The sequence below is a fragment of the Mus caroli genome, chromosome 17, assembly GCF_900094665.2.
Source record: "Mus caroli chromosome 17, CAROLI_EIJ_v1.1, whole genome shotgun sequence".
NCBI classification, from domain to species: Eukaryota; Metazoa; Chordata; class Mammalia; order Rodentia; family Muridae; genus Mus; species Mus caroli.
In genome coordinates, this window is record NC_034586.1 from 30407356 (window position 1) to 30412517 (window position 5162).

General features: G+C 51.1%; 1 pseudogene; it reads right to left on the reverse strand.

The window, feature by feature from the left end:
* The window catches only part of LOC110284029, a 5264-nt pseudogene extending 1979 nt beyond the window's left edge, over positions 1 to 3285 (reverse strand).
* Between the last annotated feature and the right edge of the window lie 1877 nt (positions 3286 to 5162).

The window sequence follows — 5162 nt, forward strand, 5'->3', positions numbered from 1 at the left end:
GAATCGGGAGTTGGGTGGGGGTTTCCCCACTAGGTTCTTTCAAGTCTTGTCAGTTACTCACCCTAGAGACTTAGTCCAGATGGGTACAGTGATACACCCTGTACACCCAAGGCTAAATACCCAAGGATACAAGGAGGAAAACCCATAACTCAAGGGCAGCCAGAGTTATAGAGATGATTTCTCAATCCGGGAGGGATGGAGACATGGCTCGGCCGCTAAGAGGATCCAGAGGATCCAGGTTCAAGTCCCAGCTTGCACATGGCAGCTCATAACTGTCTGTCTTGAGATTCCTTAGTCCGACCTCTGTGCCCTTGTCCTCGCCCCCAAGTCTCCGCCTGCCACCCCCCACCCCCATCCCACCCTGTCGGTCCCCTGGGCCGCTGCCTGGCCTTGCTCTCCTCTGGGACCTCACCTCGGCGTTTCAGCGTTTTACCGTGAAGCCCTGGTCAGCTCGTAGTTGTATCTGCACACCGTGTCTACCTCAGACCTCCGCAGCTCCATGTAGTCCTTCTGCTTGTCCCAGGACTTGGCCCACAGCCGCCCCTTTGGGGTCAGCGCGCGGAACTCGCTCACCGCGCTGTCGAAGCGCATGAACTCCTCGGGGTTGAAGATGCATCTGATTGTTCTCCGCGTAGCACTCGTGCAGCGTGCTCAGCAGGTAGCTGAGTCCTGGGGCGCTGGGATGCCACCAGCCCCAGTTCCACCCCACTGAGCGCCCCACCCCCCACCCCTAGCCACCAGCTCACAGCCTGGCTGCCTTTTGCCAGCTTCCCTCTCAGTCTGGATCTTTGAATACTATTTTTATTGATTGATGTTTCTTCATTTTTGAGACTTAGACATGATCATATCTACCCCCTCCTCCACTTGCCCCTCCAATTCCCTGCAAATATCTCAACATGGCCCCTCCCTACTTCAGGTTCTCTCTACTCTCTCTTTCTTACCTCCTCCCTTTTCTTCCCCTTCTTCCCCCCTCCCTCTTTTTTTCCTCCCTCCTCCTCTCTCTGTACCCTGTCTTTTCCTCTTCCTCCTCTTTTCCTCTAAGTTCAATTACTGCTGTCCCATCCACTGGCGCACTGGACACGTACTAATGACATCACTTTCAAAAAGGAGCGATTATGGAGTTGGACAGAAGACTGGGTGACTAAGAGCACCGGCAGCTTTGAATTCCAGAATTCATATGACAACTCCCACTCCAGTTTAAGATCAAAGCCTGCGTCTGGCAGTCCCTACAGAAGTGGAGCTGCGGGGTGGGGGCGGGGCCTTGGGAGACGTACTGAATCCCGTATCTGTGGAGTCTGAACCAGCCCACTTGGAGACCTCAAATGTCACCTCCCCATACCAAGGTGCTCTCCTTTCTGAACCAACATCTTTAATACTCCTGCATGCTGTACTACACACTGTATGTCCTGTCCCATGCGCCAGGAATGTGAAATAAACCCCCTAAACCCTAACGTAAGAGTTAATTCGCTATTTCATCTTCAAGTATCCATGTGGGAAGACTTAGTCTTAAAAGGCGTGGACTACATATGTAGAAACACCATGATGAAGCTCACCACTTGGCACGATAGTTTAAAAAGTTAACTAGCGTCTGGAGAGGTGGACCAGCAGTTAAGAGCACTAGCTCCTAATAAGAGGACTTGGGTTCAGTTCCTAGCACCCATAGGGTTGCTCACAACCACCTGTAAGTCCAGTTCCAAGGATTCAATACCCTCTTCTGACCTTTGTGGGTCCCAGGAGGACCTATGGTCCACATATGAGCATGCAGGCAAAGCATTCCTTCACATAAAATAATACAGAACATAATAAATTCCCTTAGAAATAATGTGGAACGGCAGCTCTCATCTGAAATCCCAGGGCTAAGGATGCAGAGGCAGGAGGATTACTGCAAATCTTGGGACAACCTGGTCTAATGGGGTTCGGGTAGGCACTGTTCTGAACCTTAATCACTGAAAATCGCCTCCGTGAAGCCCTAGTGGGCTCCCTCGTTCCTAGAAGCACTGGCTGGGTAGTTGTTACAAAAGAGAGGTGGGAGCCTCTGTGGGTCTGTCTGTTCTTACCAGTGAAGATGGTTTTCTTGTTCCACTCCCTGAATATTAGCATTTTAAAGCATATCCTGCCCCTTTTCCAGTCCAACAACCAGTTCCAATATAGTCTGTCCTGATCAGGCAAGCGGATCCGAAGATGAAACGGCAGGTGTTGTTTGTACCACAAGAGGGCGCTCTAGGCCGGTTTATTAATGCGTTTTTTTTTTTTTTTTTTTTTGGTTTTTCGAGACAGGGCGTTTTTTAACCAGCAGCCTGGGGCTGGGAGCAGCTTGGGGAGGGAGGCTTGAAGTTGTTTGGGTTCCATTCCCAGCATTGCAGGTAATAAACACATTCAACTAAATAATCTATTGTTTCACATAAAAGGATATTAGGCTTTGCCGTGGGGATGCATGCCTGTAATCCCAGCAATTGAGAGGCTGAGGCAGGGGCATTGTGGAGAACTGGAGGCCGGCCTGGCCTCTCATCTTAAGACAAAGAGGATATTAAGTTAAAGGGCTAAGTCTTCTTCATCACATAGCTTCTGAGGCCTCAGTATTAACACACTGCTGGGGCTCCCAGTGCATTTGACATAAGATGCTCATTAATTAACTTATCTACCATGTCAGGGGGTGGGGTGGGAGGAGAGCTAAAGCTGGGAGGCGCTAAAGCCAGAGACAGGAGCCCAGCTCCAGACAAACCTGCCCTGGTTACTGTAGCTACAGACGTTGGGAAGCCCTCCTGAGGTGGGGGAGCACACAACCTGGGGTGCAGGTGCAGGAAGAGATGACTATGGGGTGTTCTGATGGTTCCCTCTGTCACCATAGTAACCCCAGAACAACTGGCCCATCCTGGTGTGCTCAGGAGGCCCTGCCCGGCTGGAGCGGAGGACAAGGGTTGTGTGGGAAGGCCTTGGGGTTCTGTAGCAGTCAACCCACACTGTGTCTCACTCAGCCCTGTGCCCAGGTCCCGACCCCCTCCCGTGAACATTCTCTCTCTCCCTCTTCCCCACCTGCCTCTCCTTGCCTCCACATATGAATCTTGTCATTTTAATTATTAGTTTTTATTTCTCCTCCCTTGTGAATAGTTCGTGTTTGTACAAGCAAGGAAAACAATTTTGAGACGTTCCTTTGGCAACACTTAATTTTTGTAAGCGGAAGTTATCCATGAAGGAGGCAAAACTGAACTGTGGGGGTTTCCCTCACCTGTCGCGGTCACTCAGTGTCCCAGATACACCGCTAAGCCTGTCCCTGGCGCCATCCATTTCTGATTCCCTGGACCTTGAAGGTACAGTTCCCACAGCTGAGCTGTCCCTTAGTTGGGTCTCACAGCCTTCTATGATCATCAAGGACAAGTTCTTTCTCCCTCCTTGGCAAGTGCACCCAATGTACAGGCTCCTGGCTCACCGTGCATCCGATGGCACCACAGAAGGCACAAGGCTTCTATCCCACTCTGGGTGAGCAGAAGCCATTCTCTTAAAGCTGAGTCGGTCATGTGACCTGCGTCCCCTCAAGGCTGTGATGGAGAGGTTTGGGAAACCCAGGAGGCTGAGCCTTCTGACCGCTCTGTAACCTTGCCCTGCAAACTTATTCTAGAACTCCAGGCCCGTTGTCCACAGAATGTGGCATGCAGACCCCTTAGCGTTTCTGCTGGGTTCACGGTTTCTATATTTCCGGGACTGGGAAAAACTGGCTGAAAAAAAAAAAAAAAGCAATGCGGGTATGAACCTGCTTTTCTAGCTGTGGGAGAAGCCCAACTGTTTCTAGAAGTGTGGTCCTATAAGAGGAAAGTCCTGAGCCAGGCTCTTCAGAGTACCCGCTCTTACCTGGAGTGGCCCCACCTTGGGTCTCTCTGCTCAGCAACACCATCAGAGCTGCTGTCCAGGGGACCATAGGGACCCATGGGACCATCGTGGAGCTGGAAGGGTTGCTGAAGTGAGGAAAGCAGAGGTCAGGGGATGGTGGACTCCTTAAGTTGAACTCCTGAATGAACAGCAGCGCCTATGACTGAAGTTGTCTGCTATGATCCCATTGGACAGAGGCTGAGGAAAGAACCAATGAGGCTTGAGCTTCCTATGAGTCATCAGTTACTGGGCTGATGAAGGTAAGAGGACTGACAACCTAGTGCGTGATACAGATGAGATGACTGTCAGAGGCTGGATAGAAAGGAGGAGGGGCTCATGGGAGACAGGACCACAGGGCACCATCCAATAGGGAACAAGCTGGCCCATTCCCATCCACCGCCAACAGAGGAAACACTGACTGGATGTCCAGCACTGCTTCCATAGATGTTGATCTCACACATGAGCTTCTTTGTCACCCAGTCGAGGGCAACCACGTGACCCCGACGCCCTCCTAAAGCCAGGTGTCTGCTGGAGGCAAAACAAAAGCAGAATATTAATGCAGGGAGCACCATGACCTAAACTGGAATAATTCAGCCAGCCCCATCCCAACCCCTCGACAGACAGAAGGAAGCGCAGTTGAGGCAGACAGCAGCAACCAGACCCACACTGTGCAACTGAAGAAGGCACAGGTCATGTACCTGAAGAGACACAGCCAAATCATAGTGCAGGAGTCACGGGGAGGCAGAGGCAGGCAGATTTCTGAGTTCGAGGCCAGCCTGGTCTACAGAATGAGTTCCAGAACAGCCAGGGCTGCACAGAGAAACTCTGTCTCAAAAACTAAACAACAACAACAAAAAAAAAAAGAGTCATGGAAGGGGCTAGGGACATGGCTCAGTCAGTAAAGTGTTTGCCACAAAAGTATAACGGCCTGAGCCTGAATCCCTGGCACACATGTAATCCCAGTGACAGGGAGGCCGAGACAGGCATATCTTGCTGGATACCGGTTCAGTGAGGAACCTACTCAAAAATAAGGTGGAGGAACTGAAGAGCTGACTTGAAGAACACTTGCTGCTCTCATGAGGACTTTGAATTTCATTCCCAGCTCTCAAATCGTGGCTTACGAGTGTCAGAAACTCCAGTTCCAGTGAATCTGGCACCCTCCTCTGGCCTCCGTGGGCACCAGGCACGCATGTGGTGCACACAGAATACACAGGCAAACCACCCGTGCACATAAAATAAAAAGGTATTAAAAACAGAAGACAAGGGCTGGTGAGATGGCTCAGTGGTTAAGAGCACCG